Source organism: Anabrus simplex, chromosome 1 (genome assembly GCF_040414725.1).
Source record: "Anabrus simplex isolate iqAnaSimp1 chromosome 1, ASM4041472v1, whole genome shotgun sequence".
NCBI classification, from domain to species: domain Eukaryota; kingdom Metazoa; phylum Arthropoda; class Insecta; order Orthoptera; family Tettigoniidae; genus Anabrus; species Anabrus simplex.
The window spans coordinates 694,873,103-694,885,549 of NC_090265.1; positions in this window are offsets into that span (position 1 = coordinate 694,873,103).

Genomic DNA, 12,447 nt, shown 5'->3' on the forward strand with positions numbered 1-12,447 from the left:
TTCACTGTTCTTGTGGCACTCTGAAGTGTAGGGTGTTGATTATGCACTCTTCCACAAGCAAATCTAAGTGAGCCTATTGTTACTTCGTTTTGAACTAAATGCTTTATTCACCTTTGAAAGCAACACAATTTCAAACCAAATATTAAATTGTAATGTATCAAAACATCCCACTGTTCTGAATATGCATTCAGTTAAGCTCAAGGAAAGTCGTCCCTCCAGTTGAAATTAAGGTTAATAATCGATCCGAACAATGTACAATAGTTCATGGCTCATCTTGTAGATCCTCGCGGTAACACTTTATAAGATGAGATACGCGATACAAAGAAAAAATATTGCTCCGAACGAACATTGTTCTAACTCGGTCTTCTTGCTGGTAAGTACCGTAATAATGGGGTTCCAATTCAACAATTGGCAGTTCCCAGTATTGCCGGCTTCGCAACACGTAGGTTGTTCCATTCTTATAAATACTTCACTAAGTAAATCTTCTACTAACATCGAAGTAAAATATCTAGGCAATACCATTATTCCATTTCATTCTGTCAATAATGTCCCAATAAATATAGTTGTTGATTTGTCGTATTTGTAATAACATATATATTCCTTTTCCCGAATAAATTTCAATAATCATAGGACCACGGACTGCCTCATCTTAACGTTGAGTGACGGAAAATGTCACAATTCCCTAGCAGGAATTTTTAACCTTCTTTGGTAAAGTTGTCTGGCTCGTGTACAAGGTATTTGTGCCATTAGATTTCATCCTCGATACGGCCCCATACAGACGTGCAGTTTGCTTATGATTGTCAAATCGAACAACGTGCACCAGGTCTCTGCAAAGGCCATAAGACAAATAAACAATCCATAACTGAATACTGAAAACACTAATGGGTCTTTCTTTTTTTCTTTCTTTTCAGATCTGCAACAAAATTTCAGTAATTTAAGCCATTTACTGCCCTACGAGTACACTAAATTCTCAGTGAAAATTAGAGTTATTTCTAAATTCTCAGTGGTTTTCCAAATTCTAGTGTATTTCCAAATTCTCCGTAATTTCCTAAATTCCAGTGCTTTTCCAAATTCTCAGTATTTTTCTAAATTCCAGTGCTTTTCCAAATTCTCAGTGTCTTTCTAAATTCCAGTGCTTTTCCAAATTCTCAGTGTCTTTCTAAATTCCAGTGCTTTTCCAAATTCTCAGTGGTTTTATAAATTCCAGTAATTTTCCAAATTGTCTGTGAATTTCTAAATTCCAGTTTATTCCAAATTATAAGTGCTTTTCAAAATTCTTTCTAAATTCTTTGTGGTCTCATGGCCGCCATGTTCACGGTTTGCACACATCAGTCTAACAATCCTGTGTGATGTAGACTACCCGGTCACTTCCAGTAGTCTTCGCTCACCGTTTCTTGCCAATCCCACGTCAAACTCTGCCACATTGCTTGAGAGGCAACGTTCACTTCACAGCAGCTGGAGCGAGAGAACCAACTCCTCGATGACAGACAGACAGATCGAACACTCAGTTCTACAGACAGAACACTCACAGAGATTGACACATAGACCGCCTCCTCAACTCAGAGTGACTTCAGCTCAAACTGCCATCGTCCACAGCGGCATTCTCTAGCACTCACTCTCGGACTGAACAGACTGCGCTACCCCAGTGCTCCACAGCAGCACTCCTGTACTCTCAGACTGAACCGACTGCACTGTTCTGCATTCACTGTCCACTCACACACAGCAATAACAGCACAGTCCCCTGCTGCGTGTGAATGGACAGTGAATGCGGACCATTGCAATCAGTTCAGTCTGAGAGTAAGTGCAGTTGAGGAGTGCCACTGTGGAGCACTGAGTGTGTGCAGTCATTTTGGTCTGAGAGTGAGCTTTGTCGAGGAGTGCTGCTGCGGACAGTGACATTTCGAGTTGAAGTCACTCTGCGCTGAGAAGGCAGTCTGTGGGTCAGTCCCTGTGAGTGTTCTGTCCGTGGAACTGAGTGTTCATTCTGTCTGTCTGTCATCGAGGAGTTGGTTCTCTCGCTCCAGCTGCTGTGAAGTGAACGTTGTTTCTCGGGCAGCGTGGGAGGGTTCGACGTGGGATCGGCAAGGAACAGTGAATGAAGGCTGCTGGGAGTGAACTGACTGTTTGCATCACGCAGGAATGTGACACTGCTGTGTGCAAACTGTCACTGGTAGACTCTCAGTGCCATGTGTCTTGGTAGGAGTGCTGGTTAGTAACGGTTTTGGCAAAATTGGCACTCTGGGGCGAAACTCTGGCAACTGAGTTACCTCAAAGAATTTTTAATTTCAAACAACAGACCTATTATATTGGAATTATGAATTTACTCATCCAAAACAAATACTTTGTTTTCTATGCAAATTGAAATCTACATCATCTGACAGTCTAATAGGCATCAGTGCATTGGCACTCTCTGTGGCTGCAAGTAGCCTACACAGTGACCTTCACTATGCTTCATGGTAAGTGTGCTAGTTACCAACTGATGAGCCCAAACTGGCACACTGCGGCGAAATGGCAGCAGAAAATGCTGGAAAATTCATCATTTTCAATAACGGACAAATTATATTGGAATTATGAGTTTAATCATTCAGGACAAAACTGTGCAGCCACGATATTTATTTCAGAATGTAAGTGTTAGTATAACTGCGCAGTGACAATAGAAAGCTTGCAACCATTAGTTAATAAAACATCCAGTTTAGCGCTATCATGTTGCAACTTCACGTAACAACCACTTTTCGATTATTGACCTCCTTTGTATGCTTAGCTGGTGTTGCCTTCATTGTTTCAGTCTTATTAACTTCTATATGTCCCTTTGGTTCTAGAAAAGATTTTCCAGTGCTTGTAACAGATTTTCGCTTCTTCAATCGACAAGGCTTGTTCTTGCCTTTCTGTCAGTTTTAGCTTTGTGTTTCACTTTGGTTTTGGTTAACTCCACTCATGTTTGACATTAGTCTTTTTTCTCTACAACAATTTAATAATTTAAATCCTTGCTTTTCTTAGTTCTTGTTTACATGTAACTTTTCTCAAGATTTGGCTCTACCTGTATGTACTCATAAGAGCAGTAGATGGCTTATTTTACCTAAACTCACTTCTGGAATGGCTGCTGCTTTTGCGGTCGGTGGTTGTTTGTCTTGAAAGAACACTTAATTCCATCATCTGGAAGACAACAAAGCAGGTAAAAAACAAAGATATAAAAAAGGAAGACTATACTGCAAACAAACTGACAAGTCACAAAAATCAAGGAGAAGGAGCTAATAGAAATGAAAATTACTGAAGTGAAAGCCATTCCAGAAGAAAAGGAAAGCAAAATTACAGACAAAATAGTAGGTGCAGAAGAAGAGGCTCCTCGGTTTTCAGAAAAGGTACCTGCTATTCAAGAACTATTAGTACCATCAAAGTCTGATAATAGGAGAAACAAGTAGCTGAAGCAAGAGAAAAAGAAAAACAGGCTGAGCAAGAATAAGGCAAGAAGAACCAAAGGAGATGGTAATTCACATAGAAGAAGAAAATTCTACCAAGTTGGACAGGGAGTTTATTAACTTCGAAATGTATGCACAGAGGAGCCAGAAAAATACAAAACTGAGCTTATGTTGCCGACTGAGGGTAAAACATCAATGGAAATGGAAATTCATGAAGTTCATGTTGAACAGGATACTCAAGATTCAAGGAAGGGAGCCTACTCCAGAAGAGAAGGACAGGATAGGAAGTGATACAGAATATTTCACTCAAGAAGAAGAGGAAGTTCAGTTTCATGGTTACAAACCCTCAAAACAGACGCAGAACAGAAAATGAGAAGAGATCTATGGCTATAGAAGGAGGACGTTATTGAGGATAAACAACTTGTTGAACTGCATAAGGTACCCATGAAAAAGATGGAGAAGAAGAACCTGTTGAACTTAAAGATGGATGAAACTCTTAAAAGTAAAAAGTTAGAATCTGTTTACGTAATACATGAAAAATCTACAAAAGTGGAAGAAAATATCAAAACCAAAGAGGAGGATACTGATGTAACTATTTGAGGATAAGCCTGTTAAATCTGAAGAAGAACTCCTTACCATTAAAGATGATATATCCTTTCAAAGGGAAGAGGATGAAACTGTTCAAATAAAAGAGTATGTATACACTAAATCCACAAAAAGCAAGTCAAAATGAGAAATATTCTAAAACTGAAGAGAATGAAAAATCTTCCAGACATAGACTCTTTTAAAACTACAGAATCACAAAACAAATTAAAGATGAGAAATCTTCGAAAACTGAAGAGAAGTAAACTTCTCCCAGATGTAGACTCTTTTGAAATCACATAATCATTACACAAATTACATATGAAAAATCTTCTGAAACTGAAGAGAAAGAAACATTTCCCAGATCCAGACTCATTAAAAATAACAGAATCATAAAACAAATTAAAGGTGAGAAATCTTCTAAAACTGAAAATAATGAAACACTTTCCAAATCTAGACTCTTTCAAAATCACGGAAACACAAAACAAATTAAAGATGAGAAATCTTCCAAACTGAAGAATATGAACTATCTTCTAGATGTAGACACATTCAAAATCATGGAATCACGAAACAAATGAAAGGTGAGAAATATTCTAAAACTGAAGAGAACAAAACATCTCCCAGATCTAGAATCTTTCAAAATCACAGAATCACGAAACAAGTCAAAGATAAAAAATCTTCTAAAACTGAAGAGAATGAAATATCTTCCAGAACTAGACTCGTTCAAAATCACAAAATCACACCACAAATTGAAGATGAGAAACCTTCTAACACAGAAGAGAATGAAATATCTTCCAGATCTAGATTCTTTCAAAATCACAAATACCAAAAAAAAAAAGAAATAACGACGAGAAATATTCTAAAACTGAAGAGAAAGGAAAACTTGCAGCTCTAGAGTCTTTAAAAACAACAGAATCACAAAATAATTTAAGGTGAGAAATCTTCTATACATGAAGAGAATGTAATATCTTCCAGAGCTAGATGCTTTCAAAGTCATGGAATCACAAATCAAATTAAAGATGAGAAATTTCCTAAAACTAAAGAGAACAAAACATCTCCCTGATCTAGACTCATTCAAAATCATGGAATCACAAATAATTAAAGGCAAGAAATTTTCTAAAACTGAAGGGGATGAAACATCTCCCAGATATAGACTCTTTCAAAATCAAGGAACCACAGAACAAACTAAAGATGAGAAATCTTCTGAAACTGGAGAGCCCTTAACTACTCCCAGTTGCAGACACTTTCCAAATCTCTGAATCGCAAGACAAATTAAAGATGAGAAATCTTCTAAAACTGAAGAGAATGAAACCTCCCAGATACAGACTCATTCAAAATCACAGAATCATGAAATAAGTGAAAGATAAGAAATCATCTAAACTGAAGAGCATGAAACATTTTCCAGTTCTAGACTCTTTCAAATTCATGGATTGAAAAAACACATTAAAGATGAGAAATCTACTAAAGCTGAAGAGAAAGAAAAACTTACAATTCTAGAATCTTTCAAAACCATAGAATCACAAAACGAAATAAAATTGAGAAATCTTCTAACCCTGAGGAGAATGAAATGTCTTCCAGATCTAGGTACTTCCAAAACCATGGAATCACAAACCAAATTATAGATGAGAAATCTCCTAAAACTGAAGAGAAAGAAAACTTTCAGATCTAGACTATTTCAAAATCACAGAATAACAAAATATATTATAGATGAGAAATCTTCCCAAACTGAGGAGAATTAAATATCTTCCAGATTTAGCTCTTTCAAAATCAGAGAATCACAAAACAAATTAAAGATGAGGTATCGTATAACACTGAAGAGATGAAATATCTTCCAGTTCTAGATTCCTTCAAAATGACAGAATCACAAAACAAATTGAAGATGAGAAATCTGCTCAAACTGAAGAGAATGAAATGTCTTCCAGATCTAGATACTTCCAAAATCATGGAATCACAAACCAGATTATAGATGAGAAATCTCCTAAAACTGAAGAAAAAGAAAAACTTCCAGAACTAGATTATTTCAAAATCACAGACTAACAAAATATATTAAAGATGAGAAATCTTCCCAAACTGAAGAGAATTAAATATCTCCCAGATTTAGACTCCTTCAAAATCAGAGAATCACAAAACAAATTAAAGATGAGATATCGTATAACACTGAAGAGATGAAATATCTTCCAGTTCTAGATTCCTTCAAAATGACAGCATCACAAAACAAATTGAAGATGAGAAATCTGCTCAAACTGAAGAGAATGAAATATCTTCCTGATGTAGACCCTTTCAAAATCACAGAATCACAAAACTATTTAAACATGAGGAATCTCCTAAACTGAAGAGAATGAAATATCTTCCAAATCCAGACTCACTCAAAACCACAGAATCGCAAAACAAATTAAAGGTGAGAAATCCTCTAAAACTAAAGAGAATGGAATATCTTCCAGATGTAGACTCTTTCATAATCACAGAATATAACATAATTAGAGATGAGAAATTTCTAAAATTGAAGAAACTTTTTGCTGCTTGCTTTATATCGCACCGACACAGATAGGTCTTATGACGACGATGGGATAGGAAAGGCCAATGAGAAAGAAATACTTCCAGTTCTAAACTCTTAAAAAATCACAATATCACAAAACAAATTGAAGTTAGGAAAACGTATAAAACTGAAGATAATGAAATATCTTCCAGATCTAGTTTCTTTCAAAATCACAGAATCTCAAAACAAAGATGAGGCACCTTCTAACTCTGAAGAGAATGAACTGTCTTACAGATCTAGCTTCTTTCCAAATCATGGAATCACAAAACTAATTAAAGATGAGAAATCTTCAAAAACTGAAGGGATAGAAAAAGCCTACTGTTCTGTAACCTTTAATATTACAGAATCGTAAAACAAATTCAAGATGAGAAATCTTCTAAACCTGAAGAGGAAGAAATATCTGTCATATCTAGATACTTTCAAAATCATGGAATCACTAAGCAAATCAAAGATGAGAAATCTCTTAAAACTGAAGAGGACGAAAAATCTTCCAGAACTAGAGTGTTTCAAAATCATGGAATCACAAAACAAGTTGAAGATGAGAAATCTTCTAAACCTGAAGAGAATGAAATATCTTCCACATATAGATGCTTTCAAAATCATAGAATCACGAACCAAATCAAAAGGGAGAAATCTCCTAAACCTGAAGGGAAAAAAACACTTCCAGATCAGGACTGCTTCAAATCCACATAATCACAAAACAAATTAGAGATGAGAACTAAAACTGTAGAGAATGAAGTATTTTCCAGATCTAGACTCTTTCAAATTCATGGAATCAGAAAACAAAATAAAGACGAGAAGTCTTCTGAAACTGAAGAGAATGATATATCTTCCGGATCTAGACTCTTTCAAAATCCAGAATCACAAAACAAATTACAGATGACAAATATTGTAAAACTGAAATGAATGAAATATCTTCCAGATCTAGACTCCTTCAAATTCATGGAATCAAAAACAAATTAAACATGAGAAGTCTTCTAAAACAGAAGAGAATAAATATCTTACAGATCTAGCTTCTTTCAAAATAATGGAATAAGAAAACAAATTAAAGATGAGAAATCTCCTAAAACGGAAGGGAAAGAAAACACTTCCAGATCAGGACTGTTTCAAATCCACAGAATCACAAAACAAATTGAAGATGAGAACTAAAACTGAAGAGAATGAAGTATTTTCCAGATCTAGGCTCTTTCAAATTTATGGAATCAGAAAACAAATTAAAGATGGGAAATCTTCTAAAACATGAGAGAATAAATATCTTCCAGATGTAGACTCTTTCAAAATCATTGGATCACAAAACAAATTAAAGGTGAGGAATCTTTTAAAACTGAAGAGAATGAAATATCACCCATGTCTAGACTCGTTCAAAATCACAGACTCACAAAAGAAATTAAAGTTAGAAATCCTCTACAGCTGAAGAGAATTGAATATCTTATAGATGTAGACTCTTTCAAAAGTACAGAATCACTAAACTAATAAATGATGAGAAATCTTCCAAAACTGAAGAACAACAAATTTTTGCCATTGGCTTTACGTCGCACTGACACACAGAAGTGTTAAGGCGACGATGGGATAGGAAGTGCCAAAGAAAAAAGAAAAATTTCCACTTCTAGCCTCTTTCACAATCACAGAATCATAAAACCAATTGAAGGTGGTAAATCTTCTAAGATTGAGGAGAATGAAATATCTTTGAGATGTAGACTATTTTAAAATCGTGGAATCACAAAACCAAATAAAGATGAGAAATCTTCTAACACTGAAAAGAAAGAAATGCCTTCCAGATATAAACTCTTCAAAGAAACAGAAAGAAAAACAAATGTCGATGAGAAATGTTCCAAAATTGAAGACAACGAAACATCGTCTAAATCTAAACTCTTTCAAAATCATGGAACCAGACAACAAATTAAAGCCACAAACCTTCTAAAGTGAAGACAATGAAACATCTCCCAGATCCAGACTCATTCGGAATCATGGAATCACAAACAAATTAAAGATGTGGAATCTTCTAAACGTGAAGGTAACGAAAATCTCCCAGATCAAGACTCATTCAAAATCACAGAATAATAAAACAAATTAAAGATGAGATATCGTATAACACTGAAGAAAATTAAATATCTTCCAGTTCTAGATTCTTTCAAAATGACAGCATCACAAAACAAAATGAAGATGAGAAATCTGCCCAAACTGAAGAGAATGAAATATCTTCCTGATCTAGACCCTTTCAAAATCACAATATCACAAAACAATTTAAACATGAGGAATCTTTTAAAACTGAAGAGAATGAAATATCTTCCAAATCCAGACTCACTCAAAATCACAGAATCGCAAAACAAATTAAAGGTGAGAAATCCTCTAAAACTGAAGAGAATGGAATATCTTCCAGATGTAGACTCTTTCATAGTCACAGAATAAAACATAATTAGAGAAGAGAAATTTTTAAAATTGAAGAACATTTTTTGCTGCTTGCTTTATATCGCACCGACACAGATAGGTTTTATGGCGACGATGGGATAGGAAAGGCCAAAGAGAAAGAAACACTTCCAGTTCTAAACTCTTTAAAATCCCAATATCACAAAACATATTGAAGGTGGGAAATAATCTAAAACTGAAGATAATGAAATATCTTCCAGATGTAGACACTTTTAAAATCATGGAATCACAAAACAAATTAAAGATGATTAATCTTCTAACACTGAAGAGAATGAAATGTCTTCCAGGTCTAGACTCTTTCAAAAGAACCAGAATTTAAAAACAAATTTAGATGAAAAATCTTTTAAAAGTGAATGGAACGAAACATCGTCCAGATCTAGCCTCCTTCAAAATAATGGAAACAAAACAAATTAAAGATCAGAAATCTTCTAAAGTGAAAAGAATGAAACATCTCCCAGATCCAAACGCATTCAGAATCATGGAATCACAAAAGAAATTGAAGATGTGAAATCTTCTAAAACTAAAGAAAATATAATATCTTCCACATCTAGACATTCAAAAAAATTTAAATAATCAAAATCCAAATCATGGAAACAAAACAAATTAAAGATCAGAAATCTTCTAAAGTGAAAAGAATGAAATATCTCCCAGATCCAAACTCATTCAGAATCATGGAATCACAAAAATAATTAAAGATGTGAAATCTTCTAAAACTGAAGAGAATGAGTGGTGGTGGTGATTATTGTTTAAAGAGGAAGTACAACTAGGCAACCATCCTCTATACAACACTAATCAGAGAGAAAAATGGAAGGGATCCGACATTTCAAAAAATGAAGGTGTCGGCAAAAGGAAGACAAGGGCCGCGAAGGGCGTGAAAATGAAAGAAACCCTAGCCCTCGCAAACCTAATGGCGTCTGGGTCGGAAAAGAAAAAGTGTTGACCAAGAGATGTCGGATAGGATAGATGAAAGTGAGGAGCCTGGCGCAAGTAAGTGGAAGCAATGACAGGACTCAGCTGAGGACACCGTGGTCGCCAACCCACGCTCCGAATTTCAGAGCCCATGAGGCCTCTTTTAGTCGCCTCTTACGACAGGCAGGGAATACCGTGCGAGTTATTCTACCACCCCCACCCAAAGGGGGATGAAGAGAATGAATTATGTTCCAGATCTAGTTTCTTTCAAAATCACAGAATCTCAAAAAAAATGAGTAACCTTCGAATTCTGAAGAGATTGAAGTATCTTCCATATCTAGCTTCTTTCAAAATCACAGAATCTCAAAACAAAAGTTAGGAACCTTCTAACTCTGAAGAGAATGAACTATCTTACAGATCTAGCTTCTTTCAAAATCATGGAATCTCAAAACAAATTAAAGATGAGAAATCTCCTAAAACTGAAGGGATAGGAAAAACTTACTGTTCTATAATCTTTCAAAATCACAGAACCGTAAAACAAATTAAAGATGAGAAATCTCTTAAACCTGAAGGAAAAGAAATATCTGCCATATCTAGATAATTTCAAAATCATGGAAACACTAACCAAATCAAAAGATGAGAAATCTCCTAAAACTGAAGAGGACAAATAAACTTCCAGATCTAGACTGTTTCAAAATCATGGAATCACAAAAGAAATTGAAGATGAGAAATCTTCCAAATCTGAAGAGAATGAAATATCTTCCAGATACAGATGCTTTCAACATCATGGAATCACAAACCAAATCAAAAGAGGAGAAATTTCCTAAAACTGAAGGGGAAAAGGCACTTCCTGATCAGGACTGTTTCAAATCCACATAATCACAAAACAAATTAAAGATGAGAACTAAATCTGAAGAGAATGAAGTATTTTCCAGATCTAGACTCTTTCAAATTCATGGAATCAGAAAACAAAATAAAGATGAGAAGTCTTCTGAAACTGAAGAGAATGATATATTTTCCGGATCAAGACTCCTTCAAAATCACAGAATCACAAAACAAATTACAGATGAGAAATCTTGTAAAACTGAAATGAATGAAATTTTCTTTCATATTTATGGAATCAAAAAACAAATTAAAGATGAGAAGTCTTCTAAAACAGGAGAGAATAAATATCTTAAAATAACATATCTAGCTTCTTTCAAAATCATGGAAACACAAAACAAATTAAAGGTGAGAAATCTCCTAAAACTGAAGGGAAAGAAAACACTTCCAGATCAGGACTGTTTTAAATCCACAGAATCACAAAACAAATTCAAAATGAGAACTAAAACTGAAGAGAATGAAGTATTTTCCAGATCTAGGCTCTTTCAAATTCATGGAATCAGAAAACAAATTAAAGATGAGAAGTCTTCTAAAACAGGAGAGAATAAATATCTTCCAGATGTAGACTCTTTAGAAATCATTGGATCACAAAACAAATTAAAGTTGAGAAATCCTCGACAGCTGAAGAGAATGGAATATCTTCCAGATGTAGAATCTTTCAAAAGTACAAAATCACAAAACCAATAAATGATGAGGAATCTTCCAAAAATGAAGAACAATAAATTTTTGCTATTGGCTCTACGTCGCACTGAAACAGGAAGGTCTTATGGCGACGATGTGATAGGAATGGCCAAAGAAAAATATAAATTTCCACTTCTAGCCTCTTTCAAAATCTCAGAATCATAAAACCAATTGAAGGTGGGAAATCTTTTAAGATTGAAGAGAATGAAATATCTTTGAGATATAATCTATTTCAAAATCGTGGAATCACGAAACCAAATAACGATTAAAAATCTTCTAACACTGAAGAGAATGAAATGTCTTCCAGATATAAACCCTTCCAAAAAACAGAATGAAAAACAAGTGTCGATGAATAATGTTCCAAAATTGAAGACAAGGGAACATCGTCCAAATCTAGCCTCTTTCAATATCATGAAACCAGAAAACTAATTAAAGATCACAAATCTTCTAAAGTGAAGACAATGAAACATCTCCCAGATCCAGACTCATTCGGATTCATGGAATCACAAACAAATTAAAGATGTAGAATCTTCTAAACGTGAAGATAACGAAATATCTCCCAGATCAAGACTCATTCAAAATCACAGAATAATAAAACAAATTAAAGATGGGAAGTCTTCTAAAACTGAAGAGAATGGAACATCATCCATATCTACACTGTTTCTAAATCATGGAATCACACAAAAAATTGAAGATGAGATTTCTTCAAAAACTGAAAGAACATAATGTCTTCCAGATCTAGATTCGTTCAAAAACACAGAATCACAAAACAAATTCAAGGAGAGAAACCTTCTAACACAGAAGAGACTGAAACATCTTCCAGATTAAAGGAATTAAAGGAATTTAAGGAATTTAAGGAATTAAAGATGAGAAATACTCTAAAACTGAAGAGAAAGAAAAACTTGCAGTTCTAGACTCTTTAAAAACCACAGAATAAAAAAAAATAAACTGAGAAATATTCTATACCTGAAGAGAATGTAATGTCTTCCAGAGCTAGATGCTTTCAAAATCATT